This window comes from Adelges cooleyi, unplaced genomic scaffold (genome assembly GCF_023614345.1).
Source record: "Adelges cooleyi isolate 19-005CV unplaced genomic scaffold, UGA_ACOO_1.1 ACOO_flye_CR_arks_rails_tigmint_CR_PRNA_21, whole genome shotgun sequence".
Taxonomy (NCBI): domain Eukaryota; kingdom Metazoa; phylum Arthropoda; class Insecta; order Hemiptera; family Adelgidae; genus Adelges; species Adelges cooleyi.
Window position 1 is genome coordinate 7,934,264 of NW_026095871.1, and position 22,793 is coordinate 7,957,056.

General features: G+C 29.7%; 1 protein-coding gene across 2 annotated transcripts in view; it reads right to left on the reverse strand.

Moving 5' to 3' along the window:
• Positions 1-21,335, reverse strand: part of LOC126834360 (inactive rhomboid protein 1) — a 44,243-nt gene extending 22,908 nt beyond the window's left edge. For both annotated transcript variants that reach the window (XM_050566224.1, XM_050566225.1), the window contains exons 1-2: positions 20,962-21,335; positions 2,670-2,808 (exon numbers count right to left, since the gene is read on the reverse strand). The gene's annotated coding sequence lies outside the window, so the exon portion shown is untranslated. The remainder of the gene's footprint in view (positions 1-2,669; positions 2,809-20,961) is intronic.
• Positions 21,336-22,793: the final 1,458 nt, after the last annotated feature.

Consider the following 22,793-nt stretch of genomic DNA (forward strand, 5'->3'; position numbering starts at 1 on the left):
AATAATAAACAACCAAATCAAACTGAACTCATCCTATAAGCAACTAATGGAACACATGAAAATATGATTTTAGTGAGTTAAGTCAATTACATAAATTTGGTGTATCATTAGTTGTAGTAAGTTTTTCTATGTTTTTTCCTACATTAGATAAAATAAAAGTTGATTGTATAAATAAAAAAAAAAAGGATTAATATTTTAATTATAAATTAAAATATACTAAAAAAAAAAAATATTTGTAGGTTATGATATAGATTCAAGACCTAGAACTTATATACGTATATTATGGACCGAGAAACCTATATAAATCATGCTTGTACCCTGACCCCAAGTTCATCGCCGGAATTGGTGGTTAAACCAAATTTGTGAAGTTCTTTTAAATGGAAATTTAAAAGTCTGAATAATTAAGTTGTATGTTGCTGAGTGATAAAGGTATTTTATTTACTCGGTGTAATAAGTGTAATGTTCGTTGTACGCATGTGTAGCTCCGTGGCCAAGTTTAGGGAAACCCATTGCACGGTATCTGTTAATGACGGGTTGTGGTGAAATTGACATATTACTACTTTGTATAGCGTCAAAGAGGATGAGGAAGATAAAGTGGAATTCCAATTGCATTGAGGCGATCTATGATTGTATTGTAGTTGACTTGGACGTTGGCCCACCGCATTCTGTACAAATTGATATAATGGGTTTACAGCTTCCGTGGAAGTCATTATTTAACCTTTTAAATCTGTAAACGGTATTGTCGCTGTAGTACTATCGATTTAGAATCAAAAAGGAGATGGTGTATTTTTGTGTGCAGCAGAAAGTTTAAGGAAGCTGAACGCTTACTTCTTTGAAGTGTTGTGTGTGTTCTATACAACTATGTCGGAAATAGTGTAATTTTAAGACGCCAGTACTATCAAACTATTACTACCAAGTACCATTATACAACTATGTCGAAAATAGTGTAATTTTAAGACGCTAATACTATCAGACTATTACTAGAACACACCTGGACTGTTTCGACTTTACACAACATACACATACATTAATTATATTCTAGAAATTAGGTATATTCCGGTCATTAGAAACTTTCCGTCAGAAACTATTTAAAACTTGAACAAATTTAATACATTTCAGCTTATGTTAAATATGCAAGCCCATAAATGCAATTAAAACAATAAAAACGTGAATTGTATTATTAATAGGTTTTTTCTGGCAGATTCTTAAAACTATATAGAGCATCTAGACTAAGGTTATTAATTTTTTATTTATACTAAATAGTCTCTTTGTCGCTGGGCTTGTCGATATATGTTATGATAAATCGCTCTATCGTCATGAAACATTCTAAAGATAATTTTGGCTACTTATAACAATTTTGTTAACAATTCTCACAAACTAACAATTAAGCGTTTAATTTATTAAGCGCTTATAAAGTTTCTCCTATTGATATTTTATATTCAACAATAATTATTTTAGTATTATCAGTTATAAAAACTTAAAACTTTTTTTGAGAATTTTTGCATAGGTAGTTAGTGCTGTATGTTAAAATGATAAAATATAGTGTACATTTTTATAGTTCTCGATTTTGAAAGGGAAGAGGTGAACTTTTTCAACTTTTCCCCTACTTATACAGTTCTTTTTGTACAATATGACTTCTTAGTTCTAAACTGGCTACAAAAATCGGTTCTATGGTTAAAAATGTATTTTTGAAATTCCCATCACGAGACCTGTTGAAACACACAGAATATATTGTCGACAGTTCTAAAAATATTAGAAATATTGGTTGAAAGTTTAGTTTTATTAATTTAGTGTTAATAAACAAATTAAAATTATAATTGTAACTCTGTTCCGGCTTTGTTATGTTAACATGTTATATGTATCAATATAGTTAGATGTTTATCATTACTAATATGATATGATTATTATTGTAATACCATATAATACTTGTAATAAAGAGATTATACATATTATTATGTGTTTACAGACATATATTTAAAAGTGTTGCTTGAGAAAATAGTTTGAGGTGTTTTTAGCTAATGTATATCGCTTAAAGTTTATTTAAATATGTGTAAGTCCCTTTTGGGAATCTTAATACACCTGAGTGTTACGGTAGCGGATCAATACTGTTTGCGGTGATATCATGGTCGCATGAGCTTGGAAGTGTGCGACCCGTTTTCGCCCGACTCTTAGTTAATCTATGAGCTGTGACGTAAAACAAAACGAGCATTAAGTGGTTATAAACTTTACCACGTTCTGACTACTTACTCTTAAGTGTGTTATAACTTATAAGTTATGTGTACAGCTCGAATATAGTATTTTTTTTACTGATAATATAAACCTAAGTTTTCTAAAAGCAGTATAATATAGTCAATGGACTTTCTACTGCTCTGTACCGGTTAACGTTAACTAAAACTAATTGTATAAAAGAAAAAAATACGTGTAAATATGTTTGTATAATAATATTTACATTTTTTATAAGACACGCTTAACGTCAAATTATACATATTTTTATAAAATACCAAAATTAATTTTATAATTAATATTTTTTTTAAAATCTAATTGAGATGTTTATTTATAAGAAATTATTCGTAAATTGTAAAAAATGGTTCCTATCACTGGCAGTATTTGTCAGTATTTTGTAAGACTTATAAATAAATCTAGACAACGCAACGCCGGAGCGGTCTTACCTTGTTTTTTTCAGCTGATATTCTCCATGTGAAAATGAAATGTTGTTATCGCCGGAGGTGTTTGGGTACACAGTGCCAGCTCTACCGAGTTCAAGACTAGTTATTTATGAACCATATAATAATTGAGCTCTCGTGTATCCTGCAAACAAATAAAAGAAAAAAGTCATTCGTTAATAAGAGAAAATCCGAAAATTAAACAAATTTGTACATTAACCACGGTGTAATGATTTATTTTTACTTCAGCAAACATCCCTATAATATAGTACAAAACCACTAGTTAGGTTGGGTTTGTAGTTTTCTAATTAAACTAATTAACAGAAATTATTGTTTCCATAGCAATATATTTCGTTATAATTGAATCAAATGAAATAATTATTATGGAACTTACATTTTACCTAATGATTTCATATGCCAAGAATCATGAACAAAATAATGTGATGTAATAGTGTAATACTTACATCATTTATTAATAAATATTATACATAATTAATTTTAACAAGGTAATATGTATTGAGTTTTTTTACTTTATTAGGTTTCAAATAGAAAATATTTGCCATGTATAGTTTTCTAATAACTGAAAAAACATAAAATCTAAAGTAATAGCCCAAAGATGCAAGAGCAAACATTTCCAAGCCTATCTTAATCAATAGACTCATTTAGATCATAATATAAATACATTTATTTTAACAAATTTAAGTAATATTACTTCACAACCAGTAGTTGGTATGAAAACATCAGGATTATTAGTTAATTAAACAAGTTAATTGATTTATGAACACGAGTAAATATAATGTCCACTCTAATAATTAGTGATGGAACGCAGTGAAACTGTATTGTATTTTGAGAGTTTTAAATTTTTAGAACAAAGTGATTTTAATATTTAAAAACGTTATTTTCAGGTGACCTTGAGGTCTTAAAGGTCTAGATGTACGATACGTTAAATTTGTTTGTACAAGTAAAATAAATAATGCATATTTTTTGTATATGAAACTGAATATAAAATAAAAATGGAAACAAACATCATTATTATGTATCGTTTTATGTTTGGTTGGACGAAAATATTACTTTCAATATAATTATATTCAGTTTTTAAATGATAGGTTGTTAGTACTATCACATAAAAAGTAACTTGTACTAGAACCGACACTGGAATTTACATTTCGTGAAAGTTAAAATATATTTTAAACAGTACTAGTGGAGCTCGAAATATTGTTTAGGTAAAACTATCGCGCCATAGAATTAACATGCATGCATTTGGTTATGCACAATGTATTAGTTAAGGGAATGAAGTATACAATTTATACTGTGCATAAATAAATCCGTGTAAAACGAATTTAATACAAACAAAAAGAATATGCAAAATGAATGCAAAAAGTTGCAAACAAAATAATAATAATACGAGACAAAAATGCAATATTATTTTTAAAATTAAATTAAAGTTAGAATTTGTTTTGATTATTATTCAAATGTTTTACATCGAGTACGACTGCTGAACGTAAAAATAATATTATGTTCTGGTTACAGTCGTGTACCCGAATTGCATATTCAAAGCGCCGTGTTAAATAATTATTCTTATATTCGATATTTTTACCTTTTAAACATTTTATCAATAATAAAAATTAAGACCGCACGCCAGTGAATTTATACAGTGATTATGATTACTTAAGCAAACCCGATTAAAAAAATTTGCTCATTAAAATAAAAATGAGGTCATGTGGCATAAAGTTCATAAATACAAAGTATACGTTATGATATTTATAGGTGGATGGAATTAATATCAGTTAATAGTGGTTTTTACTTTTTATTTTACCGTTAACTATGTAAAACACTATAATTAGATAAAAATAAAATAAAATAATAAATATCAAAACGTTACCTGAGTTGTTAAATTAAAAATGAAATTCCCAAACATCGTTTAAACAGTTTACTCATTAATGGAGCTTGAGGGTTGTAATTTTTACAAGACTTTGCAGTCGTATAGCCAAATCCCAAAAACATTTTTAATACGTTTTTGAAACATTTAAAATGTAAAAAAAAAATATGGCCTAAAACCGGAAAGAATTTTTTGACTATACAGTTATTCAGGTTTTTAAGGGTTTTGTCTGTACGGGTTCAAAGCCCTTAATTATTATGTACATAGATCGATATATCTCGTTTGCTTCCACTTTTAATTCAAACCGAGTAACTGTTGTTTTAGAGCCTAAAGTCAATTTATTTATTTTTTTACTTAAATGACAAGTAAATAAAATGAGGTCATCCAACAAACGATTCAAAGAAAATCTCAGCTTCTAAAAGTTTAAATGTAGTGTAACTTTTAACGCTCCCATTAAAAATATTTTAATCAACGATGACCAACAGAATTTTATGTGCTTTTTATTTTTATTCATTTCAATTACGACTACTTTTTGTAAATGGAACTTGTGGGTGTATTTTCTGTATCCAGCGAGATTATTTTTAATGTTGTTACTTTATTTTATTCTATTAAGTTATTATAATGGTATATAGTCTGCAATGTTACTATGTTTTTTTATACTTGTAACTTAGCACTGACTGGCTCTTAAATAATATGGTTATTTAAAAAAAACTGATTGGAATCTTTTTTTGAAATATTAATCGGTTTTTTTCATGAAAAATGGTTCAATAATTTAGTATATTTGGTTGTTCAACATTATGGACGCTTTATGGTTCAATGAATATAATATGGTAATTTTCGGTTATTGCTGTATTTATTTATTGTATTATTGTTATGATTTTGTTTGTTGTTTAATGATTATCGGATGATATTATTATATCGAGGGTTTTTGCAAAATAACGGAAATAATAATTATATATTTGTTTAAATTAAATAATGTTACTTTAGGAACACAAACCAAGTTTTGACCGAGATTAAATTCAATCAGTGTTATTTTTTTTAGTTTAACGTGATGATTAAAGTTGTTTAGTGAAATAATAACCAAACAAATGTAATATATATATATTGTCTCTTTGCAAATGACATTATTTACAATCCGACAAAGTGATTTAGAACTTTTATTAAAACGTCAAGGACGGCCGGCAGACAAACCTAAAAATAAATGCTTTTACAGAACCGTGTTTATGCGATGATAACGTGATTCCGAGTGATGGCAAACAAAGGCCAAATAAAAATAAACAAAAAATACAACCACGCAACCCGAACAAACAGGGTTCATTTCGTCCAATTAAGGAACGACTCGAGGTCGACCCCTAAAATATAATATTCTATACTACCTATACCTAAAAAAAAATCCAAATACTAATCCATTTTGGAGTCGTTGTGTGGAGATTAAAATGTGTTATTCATTGTCCGTGTGCTCTGAAGGTCTGCCTAACCCAAGTGTATTATTATTATTATTGTAAAGCCGAGTAAATATTTGTATATGTCCGCAACGTCATGAATCACTAACCCAACCGTCAACATCAAGTCGGCACTGGTGGAATATATATATTTATGTATAAATGATTGCGTGAAAAAGTTTTATTTCGATTTTCTTCAATATAAATATATAAAAAAACATCGGAAACTCTATTTGTTTACATGTATTTTATTTATTCATTTTTAGACTAATTTTTGTCTAATTTTTGACATCATTTTTATGTAAAGGTAAAAAATCGATTCTAACCAACAATACAAAAAAATGGTGTAGAATCATTAAATGATTTTCTATTTTGGGATGATTTAAAATTAGGTATGTATCTATACAAGAATCCAATGAGAGTTTAATGTCATTCGCATAATATATAATAACGTGTAACACATCAAATAAGTCATTAGCATGTAGACGTCTATGCACATTTAAAGGTTATGACATTATCTACGACTACACTGATTGTGTAACTGCCCATGAAAATTGTTACAAAAATAAAACAAACTCAAACATTATTAAAAAAAATTAATTTTAGTGATAACTTTTAGATGTACAATAATTGCACTTGATGAGTATAAAGATACATACTGCGATAATTATTACGATTATGTTAACGAAGATACGAAATGTCCCACAAAGTTTCACTAATTGAGATACCTAGAAAAAAAGGATTAAAATGGAATGTAAAGAAAAAACATTTTTTTTACGAAAATATTAAAATATTTTAAACTAAAAATAAAATTGCCATTTTAAATACAGTAACGAAGTATAATTATTTATGTAAATACAAAAGTAATTACATCGTACTCTACCTCCAGCCTCCACATTTAATAATTTAATAATTAAAAAATGATTTATTATTTATAATATGTTTTCGACTAATAAAAATTATCAGAATAACAATCTTTTCAAAATGGATTCCTTAGATATTTCTAAAAATACTTGTAGCCTGAATGATTTAAAAAAAAAGAACTAAATAATGTCAATTAATTTGCAGTAGACATTTACATTAATCATACACCATGGCCCGTGGCACATCACTCACATCTGTATTATATAAATAACTGTAATACATATTAAAGGACTCAGATTCCTAGAAACGCGAATTTATTTAAACTTGTTTTTGTAAGTAAAAACCGGTATTGCGTGGGATGAAAGCAAATAGATTAAAGTATATCAATGTATACATCCAACCGTTTTCTTGTTGACGTAATTTTGCAGCTAACTTAAGACTTGAATGGACTGGAATGATTTTTTTTTCAATCAATGCAACATCCACAAGTAGTTTTATTAACAGAACATTTTTCTGAATGCGTTAAAACTTTTGTGGATTGATATATCATTTGGATGATTTTCAGATATATCCACGTCAATAGTTATAGGCCAACTGATATGGAAACTTCCGAAAAAGCTTTGCCGGAAAGCAAGGTTTAAGGTAGGTTAGGTCAGGCTAAACCTCCAAAACTAGAGTACAATAATCCCCAAACTGTTGTTTGTTATTATTAATACACTGTTGTTGTAAATTGTTTTTAACATTTTGTAGCCTCGCGTGTTGGCCAGTAGCCCAACTACGCGATATTATTTTTTAATATTATGAAAGTCAAGAGTTAATAATTGTATCATTCCGAACAAACAATAGTATAACATGAAGTCGGCGCACCAAACATTATGTTTTACGATAGGTCTAATGTCTAAGTGAACAAATAAAAAATTAAACATTGTATTAAACCGCCGTCCTATTTACACCTTGAACGTTTCTATGTTGAACATAGCACCTAAAAAAGGTATCCCCAAAAAAAACAGTCACGGGCACGTGCGGTTTAGCGCGACCCCTCGCCGTTCGGTCTGCACAGGTAGGGTAGAAAAACCATATGGGACAGTGTCGAACAAGGGGAGGGTTAGCACCACGACGCGGCTGCCGGCCACAATCTGGCGAGGCGTTTACGGCGGTATTTCGCGCGCCGTGCGATGATGGACCTCGGTGTTACGTCGCACGGGGATAGCCGCGGGGTGTGTAAGCACGGGGTCGCGATGAAGAGAGGGTGGTGGTCGTGGATAGGAAGGAAGAGTTGATGGCAGCGGGGAGATTCCTGTGTACATGTAAGAGTATTGCGCGGCAGGGACCGTCTGATCAACCGCGGCGTAGGCGTTCACTAGACTCGCCGGTCGATTTTTTTCCACCATCCCTTTCTCACTCTCTCTTTTTGCCGCACTCGCCCTCCCATTGGTATCTCGGCCTATATTGGTGCCGAGTCACCACGGATCTTCACCCCGCGGGCATATCGCACACACAAAAGGACGTGGATCGCCGCCGTCACTGTCCACTTAATCCAATTCATTTTTTCTCTATCTCTTCATAAATATATAATATATTATTTTTTCTCTTTTGTCCTGCCTCTCATCCCCCCCCCCATAAAATGAGATATTCGCCCTACGCATCTCTATGCTATTCCCACCTTCCTCCGTCGCGTCCCACTTATCCCGGAGAGTGCATATTGTTATTATTATTATGTGTACACGGACGGACATACGCCTCGGCATATCGTTCACACTCGAGTGCACATTATGGAGTATGCACTTCGCACTATACATGTGCAATGTGTATATATATATATATATTTTATATATAATGTGTGTGTGTATGGCTTATAATGCATGCAATTTAACCCGACGGAACAAGACTACACGATTATATGAAAACTCGGTCAGAGCGTTGCGGCCGGCAATCGATAGTGATTTATAGAGTTGTATGTTTTAACTACACGCTGCAGGAGAAAATTGGTGTGCAATATTTGACATTCGAGCGAGATAATAATTTATACTAACAGCGTAGATTGTATCATAGTTATAATAACTATTATTATTAATTACACGGAAACGTGATTATAGAGCTTCTTCGATTGTGTAAGTTTTGTAAAGACACGTGTCGACGCACCGGATGTTATCTTAACATAATTGAGTCTAAAGACTAAAATGCCAAAACATATTGAACTATATACCAGCTTAAATGACTAATATTTCAATTGGTAATTGATATGCAAGATTATGCGGCTAGATGTTTTACATGTCAAGTATAGTAAGTAAATGACGTATAAGTATATGTTGCATATTTTTCATAAAAATTCCATTATCAGGAATTCGTTAACGTACAATGTATATAATAATATGTGCTATATAATAAACTTTTTTGTTTTATATTATCCATATTTTCATTTTTATTATTATCTATATACGGTCTACATAAAATTTAAATTAAGTTAGGTTAGGTTAAGGTAGGTAGGTAAATGCAAGAGGTCAAAGTCGAGCCTTTTTTATGACCCTTATTCTTTAACGTGGAAAATGGGATGGATTCTCGAAAAGCTGTTACCATCAAAATCGGTCCAGTTGTTTTACGTGATTGCGTGACACAAATACATTGACCTGAATCCAGCTAAAAATCATTCATATGTTTTTAATTCAACATTTTAATTTAATAATTGTATACATTTATTTAAAATTTGTTTCACCTCAGTGGTTGGTCAATTTATTTATTTTTATATAACTTGTATTTTATGGTAATTTTTTTGTAAAAAACTGTTTGTCGTTGAATGATGTTTTCTTATTTCTTAATACTATTTCATATTACAGCTCTATCATTGTAACATTATTATTGTTGATCTAATTTTCATTAGATTACGTCCTCTGGGATATGATTTTGTAATTAATTTCTGCTTGGATTATCAAACATATAAATTAACAAATAATGTCTACATAATTTACACAACATTTAGAAAAAGATTATCTGATTTAATTAAGATTTAAGAATTATTATAAATTGTATTTTAAGTATGTATTTATTTTATGATATGATAAATATACATTTTATTCATTATTGTTTAGATTTATCAAAAATGAAAAAATTGAATGAATTATTAAAAAAAATTAAGCGCCAACGCTCATTTTCCAAAAAGCTGTTGAATAATAAAAACCTTATCCCAAAGAGCATGTTTAATTTATAATTATCATAACCGTTATGACAGCACTAGAATGCAATTTCAAATCTTATACAGCTCTAGTGCGTTCTTGCCGAGCTTAATCTTCTTTATTATCTGCACGACAAGACATCTTGACATTTCATTAATACTGTTAAGACGCTATGCTATGGTCCACTATGCTTAAAGTATAATTAAAAATTAACGGCTTCGGATAATTAGATTTGCAACGACTGCAGTTACCTCTTTCTCGTGCATAATAAACTCACTAGATTCTTGGAACACTACTTTTATAACACTATAAATAATCAACAAATAATGTTATATAGTACAATAATGTTTCTTTCCAAACTATATTATTTATGTCGAAATAAATTGTAAACGCAAAATTTCATAATAAAAGAAAAAAAACTATATTGTTATTATGTTTGTGTTATACAACTACGTTAATAGTCGCTACTGGGAAACAATTTCATTCTTTCCTAGAAAAATATAGCTAAAGGAAAGTGGCGCTTCTCTAATGTCGTTCAATACACTATTAAGTGTAAAGTGCATCGCAATAGCCATCATGTTGCCCTAAAGCCGTAGCTGTCGCAGTCTAATATTATAATTTGAAGGTTATCGCTGCGGGCCAACGTCCCACTCGGTATAAAAAATGTACGAGTTAGAAAATTACCTCTATAGCTTAACAGTTGGTATTGCGTGTACTGATAAACAGTGGAAAAAGAGTTTTTATGTGGGTGTATTAAAAATAAACCTTGCGAGAAAAATTGTATCCCAATTTCTTTATATAACAACAGTTAGGTTAGGTTTGCTATCTTACCAATAAAGAAAGTCAAAATAAAATTATTTTAAATCCGAAAATTTCTCTCTAGCAATATTACAAAAACCATAATTTTTCAAGAAATAATATTTGCCCCATTATTTTGTTTGAAAATACACACTGGCCAATTTTGAGAATGTTTTATGTCAAGTAACCAATAACCAATATTTATACTTTATGCGCATTTGTTTTCAACCTCGGAACTCCGTTTTTAATGTCATATCAAATTGCGTTTAACTAAAACTACTTTTCCTAATAGTTGTTCCTAATAGTCCTAATAATTTGTTTAACATATATAAATATATAATAACTTCTAACTACATTATACGATTTTTTAAACATTTTATTATTTTTTTCCATTTAAATATAGTTAAATTTTAGGTTCATGTGGTGTTGGAAAAAAAATGAAAAGTAGCACGTTTTAATTGCACGATACGTTGGTATGCAATTATGTCATTTTGGATCAAAGTATAATCCATATATTATTTTTGAAAGTTTTTGTGTGTAATTGAAATGAATGGAGAACGATTGATTTTATACGCTATACTCTATGTAACGACTACTGGTTACGTCGTGCAATCGATAATCAAAGCTTTATAGCCTACTCGACTCGTGAGAAACTATAAAACAAAGTGGAAGTGAGAATAAAAGTAAGAAACATATAAATAATCGGAAACTTCGAAAATACCAAATAACACTGTGTGGCCACGCACGTTTTTGTCTGGTCAATTCTCAACTTTACGTTGTTATAAAACAACCTAAAAATAAAAATAAATACAAAAAATCTTTGGAATCTCATTGGACATCTTCGCTACGTTAAAGCTTAATCTTTTTCATCTTCTTATTAAAATGCAGCCGATTATTACATCACAGCTGAATGACAATCGCTCACATGTTTTTTCTTGGGACAAAACTTAAGGTATCGCGGCCACGCCTATTGGGATAACTGCTCATGCACAAAAGCACGTTATGTATAAGCGCCTGCGCTTTCTGTATGATATATCTCATGACAACACGGCCCTTCGTATATTTGTGTACAGACATCACTTAGGTTTTAGTTGGACCTTGGCTCCCGTCTGAATAGGTGAACAACATACTTTTATTTGCAAACCGTTTTAATTTTAATTCATTTCATCATTGCTGCATAATATTTTACACTATATTATGTTTGTTATATATTTTTCGAATTGAGCAATTTCCTAATTAATACCGAATAATAACATGATATTTTTTTCGTCCCAAAATATTGGGACTGAATAAAATAATATACATTACTGTATTGTGTATAGTGTACGGTTTCGGTAAGTTCATATAGTATTCGAAACGCGCTTTAACTCTAATCCCGACTAATCCGACGTCAAAAATATTTAGCGAATAATAATAACACAACAACGCCAGAATCAAATGCGTTACAATATATCACAGTGGATTGTTTTTATATTTATATCCACCAGTGATAAACCTTTCACGTTACAATATATAAATATATATATATATATTATAATATAACGGTTACAAATGATTTTATTAGGTTCGACCAAGTGTTTTAATTACTTAATTAGTTTGTAACTAACCATTATAATTACACTTTTAAATGTAATTTTTAATTACAGCTACTCAAATTTGGGTTTCTATAAATCCTACCATCTCTCTATTTGGGCTTAATGTTTGACATAATGATACTTCATTATTCAGGATACTTCCTGGAAAAACATATTTTATATTTTATTTGTTACCAAAAAGATAATTAGAATAAAATGACCTCTTGGAATTTTCAGATTAGACTTGTCTGTATGAATTATCATAATTTAAGGAGATTTTATTTATTTAACAGTGATACCCCATAGTAGTGGAAATGCAGTGTAAAACAAATAAATACATTAAAATACAGTGGTTTTTACCATTTCAAAAAACATTATTTAAAATTCAACAACGATCGAAATGAAATCAATCAAGTGATAAAATCAATAATTTCATAAACTCATATGGATGGGATTCTGTAAAATATGCACCGTGGTAGTATATAGTCAAAATCTTTCTCAAAAATCATCTTCGTTGGTTCAATTATATTAAGCTGTAATTCACATACGTAATAATTTGTAATTAAATATAGTGTTTTAGTAATTCGTCAATCCCCGGGTTAGTAAAACATTTTTAAATTTAAAGCTAGAAACGTTTGAAAACAAAAAAATTAAAAAAACACAAACAACAAACTATAAATATAAACGAAAACTAAATCAAGTCGTCAGCTCACTCTTAATAAGTATATATAGTGAGAGTGTAAAACGTCAAAATTTATTTTGCAGGTCAATTTCGAAGTGTGTGTGTGTAAATGTTCAGTATTATATTGAGTGCTATTTCGAAATGGAAACTATGTACTATGTAGCGAGTCGCAGTTAATTTCAACCGAACACCCAAAAGTTATTCCATCAATACTATCGCGGTACACGATATATATATTATATTATATATTATAAATTTATATAAACTGCAAACGAAAACAAAGTTATTAAACCCCCAGTGAAATTGATTAACCTTCTGTTACACAACGCAAGATAGGTTTTTATGAATATAATATGTTATATGTATATATTTATGCTACTGACGGGCTGTAGTTAAAAAACCAAACGCCGGCATAATATTGGCGGTGTGTATTATAATATAATATTGTTATAGTATATTAGGATATAGGTGTATGTGACATTTGATTGATTATGACTAAAAAAAACCAAACGACCATAAACCGTTCTCATTTGAATCCGAATTCGTACAGCTTGATTTAAATTCGATAAAAACAAATTATTACCAATTTTCATCATGTTTTGATTTTTCAAACACTATTCAAGACCAATATAATATACATAATAATATACAAACAATGAACGTTCGCAGCTAAGAGCTGTATCTACCTATAAATTGTATAATACTATTTTGCATTTAATCGTACTTCGAAATAACCGATAAAAAATTGCCAAGAGATATATATCCAAATTGTAAAGTATATAATGTATCTGCACTGGTGGTAATGCACATGAAAGACATATTATAAAGACTAATGAGAATCCTCGCGACGGTCGGTCGACGATATATTTTATATTTTGGCTCTTCGTATAGTTTTTTCAAACATTTTTGTATTTATTAATACTTGTTTATTGAAACACACTTTGGATCGACGTAGAGTTTAAAAATTGTAATAAAAAACGACATGAAAGTAACTAATACGAGTATAATATTATGAAATGGGTTAAAAATATGTTCCTAGAAGTTTACCAATTTGATCAAGTTGGTTCATTAAATCAATTTATGTATACTACGAGGGTGGCAGATAAATATATATATATTTTTTTTTACATTGTTATTTGTGAAGAATAATAACAAATAAATACATTTAATAAATAAATAATCAAAATCAAAGTTCAGTTTGACCAGGGTTGTCAGTGCCCAGTGGTCACCTCTTTCTCAAATACACTTTTTATTTTTTCTTGGGTATAATTTCATATGGGTATATTGAAGTACCTATGGCCGAGAGCGGAGGGTAGATATTTGTTTTAAAAAATGTTTGTTTGACAACCCACGTTAAAAAATATATGTGGAACACTAGTGATGGTAATTGTGAATTTTTAAACAAATTTAATTATTATTAAGTGAATTCAAAAATAAAATACTATAAACTTATACATCCATAATTATGCGATATACAACGAGAAAAATATAACAACATTTTTTAATACTATATAAAAAAAAAAAAAGTATACAACTCAAGTACAAGCAAACATAGAAAATAATTGTGTAATCTAGAAACGCACGTGCCTGCCGCGTCCGGTCGACCGGGTTCGATACTTCTGTAAGAGTTTCACAATGTAGAATTTAGCTTGTTTATACTTATATAATACGGGTGGATATTATTTTATTGTACGGCCGCCAGCTAAAATAAGTAGAAGTTAAAAAAAAAAGGCAACGCGGAGAAGTTAAGACTCGAATTCAGCCGAGCCTATAATGATTTGTGTTGATTGTCGAGTAATAAAAGGAATTCGCATTCCCCGAACACTAACCACAAACGACTACCTAGAAAAACATTATTACATGTATATTTTACTTAAACCTTTTAAAACGTAAAATGCTCATTATAATTAAAATTATAATTACAGTGCCTTATACGTCAAATGCATGCAAATCAATAGGGCCGTGACCAAGAATTTAATTATTGTAATATTTTTAAACGCCGGTGCGATTGCTGAGACAGTATTGCTTTTTTTAACCTAAAACTTTAATTGATATGAGAGAATATTATTAATCATACAAGTGCTGTACCGGAATCTGTATAATCCACCATTGGACATAGTGATTTTGATAATAATCAAGTATAAACACACACGAATATGTAATTACACTGTACATCATATCTCAAGTAGGTAAAAAATACACGTTTAATGAACGCATTATAACGAAGAATTTATTTAATTTTTAGTTTAGAACTAATTATTATACATAACAGCTAATGATGGTTTAAGCTAGCGCGGTCGATGATATGGAATAATACAGCTATTAAAAGAAATATTATTCTTAGCAAGTATTTTGTTTTATTTCTGTAAAAAAAAAACTCCATTTATAGCCACATGATACATAATTTATTTTATGCGTGCCAATTGTGTATTATCAAATGTTATTATAGAGGCCTGTTTCGTGAAATCGATAAAAAAACACGGATGTTATAAAAAAAAAGCTTCAATAGGAAAAAAACTGTGGTCGGTAAATATATTTGAATACAAATAAATTAAGGAAGGTAAAAAGGAAAGGAAAGAAAATGAGAAAATAGAAAAAAAGGATGCTATATTTTGTAGCGTGATTGAATGCCAACGCTACTCTAGAGTACAAACCTCTTGAACGAGTTTGTAAAAAAATTATTTTAGAGATTATTTCAAAGCTCGTTTTCAAGTTTTATTGTAATAATTTTAAAAAAAAATGTAATTTAAAGCAGCAATTTTTTGAACATTTGTTTATATTTAACGAATATAAAACAAAATTCACAAGATATTCAACGCGACGGTAAAACAAATTAAGTGTTTTCTTAATCAGATTTAAACAATTTTTCTTTCAAAGATTTTTATTTTTTATTCTACTACATTAGTAACGCATTTATTACGTCAACTTAAATTAATTAACATTTATTTTTTTGTTATAAATATAAGAACATAACATATTGTTAACTGAAATAATGGTTTTGTGTCAAGGATATAAAATAACGACGGGTAGAAAAAAGTAGAACGTAGGAGGAAAATTGGGTAGGATTTGTTAACTTTGGTATCATTTGATAACGCCTACTTAATATTTATCACTGCCACCGAAAGGGTAATAAAAATAAAGGATTAACAATAAAGGAAGATTAGCGGTAATACGCCTCAATAAATTTGGTTCAATTTGATAATACTCACTTATCACTAATATCAGAGGTTTGGATACACCTATGTAATAGAGGATTATCTAATGTGTAAGAAGATAAAAAAAAACCGTGAAATATAGAAAAAGATGAGGCATAAGTAGAGAAATATTCCAAAAACAATATGACCTTGTTATGAATCGGTACAAATAGTTCAAGTGTATCTTTACCATGCTGGTACTTGCGTTTACCCATTCAATTTTTTCATTCTTAACTTAGTGCAGGATTTTTGACATTTTCGTTAGTAATATAAATTTAATCGCTCATTAGAATATTTCATTAATTTCCAGATTCGCATAAGAACAATCAGTAAACTAATTCAGAAAACAATTCTGTCTAGAAACGCTATTAGCATTGAATATAAAGCGTTTGCAATTTATACACCGAATTATTTATAAGTTAAAAATATAATTTACAATAAAGATAAGAAAATATGCTAATATAACCTAATTCGTAAGTAATTTATATAATATGTAGGACATATGATGTAAAATATATTGAATAAATGTCTGATAAACGTGTCTAATGTCTATATTCCTATTGTCAACACAATTATTAATTTATTTGTTTTAATTCTTTTACTTAATCAAAAAAAAAAAAAAAATGAAAAATGTTAATATTATAATAAAAAACTTTATTTATAGGTACTTTGCACGCGCAGTCTACATTTAAAAGTTTCTTTTCCCTATAATTTTTGGGGGCGTGTATAAAAATTAATTTTTAATTCTATATACTTTTAAGTTTAAAATGTATATTTTCTTAACGCTTAATGTTGTCGTGCTCATTTTTGTATCGATTTTTGCTTTCTCCTCCCATTAAGACCCTCCCTGCTTCTGCTTCCTCATTTTTAAAGCCGTCAGAGTAACTCAGGTAATCCTATAGCCCGTTAACGACCTTAAGGTATCTTTATACTCGCAAGGCTTCTCCTATTTCATTTTCCACGTCGATACTACTACAATTACTTACTTCCTGAGTTCTGCGAATCTTTTATGAACTACTCTTGATAATATGTCCAGTTCCTTTAATGGTCCCGCTCGAAAAAAGTGATTACATAAATAATATAAAAAAATAAATGCATTTCTTGTGTTTTGAACCAACCTTAACTATGTCCTTTTTACTTTTTCAAGTATCAGTAACTGCTTTTATGCTATGACACCTTTTATTCAATATTATAGAATTTATAAATTTTATTAAAAACTCACAAATTATGGTTGGTAAATTTATTAATTAAAATTGTTATTATTTGTTGTTTAACAAAAAAAAAAAGACATTTGAATAATAATAATTAATACTTACAAAATAAAACTACATAATTATAAAAGGCAATTGATGTAAAGATAAAAGTAGATTTCTAAAAAGTATAATGGTTTATAAATAATAAATTATATGATTTAATTTAAAAAATTAGCATTATTATATCGCAAGTTAGTATTTTAAATTTAAATATGAGTTAATGACCGTACTAATGTTCATAAAAACCTTCTCAATCTACATGTGAAAAATACTCGTATAATTTATAACCATTGCCTCTGAGTCACACAAGCAGTATATTTTTTTTCCTTGCACGGCCTTTTTTTATAGGTCATAACCTCTTTTACTATCCCGTTGCTTCCATTATATGCACACTATATTAAAAACTTTATTTGTATAATATTTTTCGTTCCTTCTTTTTTATTTAACAATCTCAAATAGTTGTCATAACATATTCTCATACTTGCTACTATAATTATTAATTTAATATATCCTTAAAACAAATTTAATTACATACAATTCTTATTTATTATTTTTAACCAAGACAGTTTTATGAACTTATATACTACACCTAATATTATCATTTTCGCTATATTTGATTTTATACTTTTATACAAGGGTTGGACCTTGTAAATGAAAAAAACTTCCCATGACCCTCTTAACGGCTTCCTTTTATCACACGGCATATTTGTCAGTAATTGTTACCTTCCTTTGCAGCATACAGCTCCATTTTTATATCCATATTTTCCATATTCATTCTTAATGACGTCAGTTTATCTTGCAAGAACTCATTAAACCCATCGTATGAGACCCTTTCGTATTTTAAAACTAAACAATTTTAACGTGGCACTAAATAATACGCATTTTAATGTTATTGTGCTTAGTCATTAGGTTAAAACATAAAAAAAAAATTACTCAACACTTAGTTTTCAAATCATTATTGTTTATTTCTAATTGGTAATAAAAAGGTTTATTTTCTTCCTTTCGAAATGAGAGGTTAATTTAATTACCACTCGAAGAGTTATATTAAATAATAAAAACAGTAAAATTCTATAATATTGAACAATATAATATTTCCACACAAATTTAAAATGCGTACATTATAAAATAATTAAATTTATATTAATAATTATGATTTATGTGCAAAAAAACAATAAATTTACAAAAGCTGTAGAAAAAACAAACAAAAAATTAAAAATAACAGTCTTACATTCATACATAACACAACAAACACTACACCTGATACTTAGGCGTTATTTTTAATTAAAATAAAAATAACGTTCAACTAGACTTACGTTATTAAAATACATTTAAATTATGTGGAAAATACACAATAACCATAACGAGCTTTGAGGGACGAGACATTAGTATCGTAAAAAATTCAACTGCGCAACGAATTGTTATCCTAAGGTTTGTTATCACTATTTTTTTTTTATTCGAGGAAGGTTAGGAACACCACTATGTATTTTTTAAGGAAAAAAATAACAATTCTTAATGTATGAATTAAAATTACTATGCATATTAAAATAAAAGCAATTAAAGTGTAATAAACTTAAAAGAGAATTTAAATTATGTAACTAAGTGCCGCCGTACCGTTTTAATAATGTATGAAAAAAAATCAATATTTTTAACAGTAAAGCTATTAATAATCTTTTTAATATTAATGTATATTAGTGTATATATTTTTAAATTGATATTATTCATTAACTAAAACTCAACCCCTGCGGCCTTATCGATTTACGGCAGTACTTTTTATGATAGCGTAAAGAACAGCCAACGGTCATGAAAAATAACAGTCCATTACATCATAAGTGTTTTTTCAACGATCTGAAGTTTTGGGTCATCTCAGTTATCAAAGAGAAAAAAAAAGTTGTTTGCTTTGGCGTTATTACATGTATACAATTAAATGATATTTAGGTTTTTCGTCATTGTGTTTCATTGTAATATTATTTGATTTTTTTAATTAATTTATGAAATGTAAACAATTATGCGGATTTGATAAAAACACAATTTCAATAATAACGACTAAACATAATACAACCTTATAGTTGTATACATTATTTTAGTATATTTAAAAATTTTAAAGTACCTAATTTGTTTTCTAAATTCCAAAACCTCATCGGTGCGTAAAAAAAAAATTTATATATTTGTCTAAATTCGTTAAGCGTAGTATTAGGTACAACGGAGTGTAATAATTATTCAATGTAATATTATAATTCCTATATTGAACTGATATGCTAATAGGCGTTTCGGTGTGTGACAGACTATCCGATTAAGGTGAATAATAATTGTTTTCAATCATCGTAATAGGATAAGTTCGAACGTTTATACGGTTTAAAATAGAAGAAATTACATTTAACCGGAAGACCTGATATCGAACACGGCGGCGCGCATGCGTGACCTCAAAAATGGAAAACAATGCAAAACCGACGGGCAAAAAATGCGAGTATTAATGGTTTTTTTATATATATATATACATATATAACAACACTAATAGTAATAATCGACTGTCGATTATCGTGTGAATCCATTACAGCGATTACAATTATTGTTTTGGTTAGGTAACTATAAGAAATCATCAATTTTTTTCCAATGGAATTTACGTTCATCTTATTTATTTGCCGTTCGAGAAGTACTGCTTTGATTGTATGAAAATTTTACCCTCAAAACCAAAAATTGCACTTAATTGCATTACACGGTTTTTAAAGTATTAACCTACCTCTCAAAAATATTACCCTGTATGCACTAATGAAATTTCTCTAACCAAAGAAGCCAACTTACTTGTGGGTAAGCTGTGTTTGCTTAATGTGCCTAAAATCGTGATTACGCCACTGTGGTGGTTTGTTGTCGTGTACAATTTTAACCATTAACTTGACATTGTATCTTATAATTAATAATTGAATACAAACCTTTTTATAGTAATTTTTTGATGGCCAACTTAATAAGTGTGACTATTTTGCAATTTTAAGCCAAGTTAAGGGTTGCCAGGTTAATTGATCAGAAAGCGATAGTTGCCGACAACTTATGGAGACCTCGGAAAGTGACTGTGAGTTAAAGTGGGTTGGATGCTTTTTTTTCTAACTTGCATCAAAACGGAGAAAATAATTTGTTTTGTGAAGTTACTTCCACTTATTTCATTAAAACAAATAATCGTCTCGTAGAAATTATGGGTAAATGGCCGTATAATGTGGTCAAAGGGACTGCACAATTAACGGTTTACAAAGTAGCTAGACAGTCTAGAGTCTTCTGGACGGTCCTCCCTTCCACTTTAACCATAGCCGATGCACTCTAGGCCCGAAATAAGTAGAAATTGTCACTTATGTTCGCCGTGTGTGCGTCAGTCAAAGGTTGTTGACGGAAATGATTTTCCCGCAAGACCTTTTGTGTACGGTGCACAGTACTATTACTACCCCACCTTACTTACCGGAGTCAATTATTGATGCGTTGGGTTTAGATTTGTGGCCGGATTGAACGTTAACACTCGACAAGAGCAGCTGTTTCGATGTGGAACAGTCGTGTCTGCTGCCCGGCAACCGCCCGCGGCCATCGCTTTGCTGCCTATGCACACACACGAACTAAACGCGAACAAGACACTGGCAAGCATTCGTGAAAAAAAATCGAATAAAAATAATAATTTAAAAAAAAAATAATTATTTACTATATTTTATATTCACTGTGTGTGCCGCCGATGTCGGCCGACTCGGGGGGGTGAGCCGAATGCGTTTTTTTGGCCACTACAAAGGCTACTGTCGTACACACGGTAGTCACCGCGCCCGCACCCAAGTTGTTCGCTCGGCTTTCGGCCCGTCGCTTTCGTCATTACACCGAAACAACCGTCGGCGGCACCGCTCTAGGCCGGAGCGCCGGCGCCACGGCTCTTCCCGCCCCCTCGCCCACCGCGAACCCGCCAAAAATCAATAGCACATATACTTACACACACACACCAATCTCGCCGCCCGCGACCCGCCGTTATCCCCCAGCACATGCACTTTCGGTCGAGTCTCTTTGATCTAATACGTCCCAACACAATTTTCCTGTTACCGTAATTGATTATTAACATATTATCGGTAGTGCCTATATATGTCAGGATGGGACGAGAGTTCGAAACGACCTTGTCTTGAAAGACTTGTCGCCGGAATACTCGAAAAAATGCGTGGTTTTTTTTTTTTGCGCGCCTGGTGGAAAAATTTGCGGAAAATTAAAAATAAAATTTCAGTGGAAATAATATCTTGTACAACATGAGTAATAATACAAAAAAAAATCACTACACGTCGCAAGAGCGTTTTAGTAGATTCTAATAATATATTGCTGTAATTCGTCTTATCTAAATGACATTTGCATTCATTAGCTCAAATCTTATCTTACATGTTTGATTATAGGTATAGTATCTAAAAACATGTTATGATTTTTTTTTTTTTTAAATACAGAACCAATGAGGGAGAACTGTTTTTCACATGACTTTTCATGCATGCTAGCTAGGAGTGATAACTTTTACTAGGACATAGGATGTTATTAGATTTCTTGATAATTAGTCTTAATATGTATTTATTTTAGGATAACAGTATAACATTTTATTAGTATGACGAATTTTACAAATAAATGTTTTACTTTATATAATAATAATTTTCAGAAAGTTTTATTTATTATTTCTAGTTGTTTGTTATTAGTTTCTAGAGGTAAATTTATAACTAAATTTTGTAGTCTTTTATTTCTTGTTAGCATAGATATTTTATTAATATTTATACTTCATGAATAATTTTGCTAACTATTCATCTGCATTTAATTTAGATTATATGTTTTACGTTTTATCTAGGTATTTTACAATTGATTTATCTGTGTAACTTTTTAGTTATCTGAGCTAATTAACTGCATGCATGTCGATTTATTAAAATAAAAAGACGTTTTCGCTATAAAATATTATAACTTAATTGTTAAGAATAGTGTTACAAAAGACCTGGATTTTATTATTATTTAGTTTACTTTTTGTTATACACGCTCAATTTATAAAAATTTAACCTATTAGTAATTTGTATTTTTTTTTAAAAGATATTGTGCTGTATTTTTTCTGTCAGACCTTATGAGACATAATTACAAGTAAGTATGTCGTATAACGTCTATAACATTATATATTGTCATTAGTGAGATATTGTCTGAAGTGTGCGTCTATAATTTAATACAATGATTGTAGTATGCGGAGTAATGATTTAGTTATGATCTGTTCAGAACAAAAATGTTCATAATTTATCTTTTAAATAT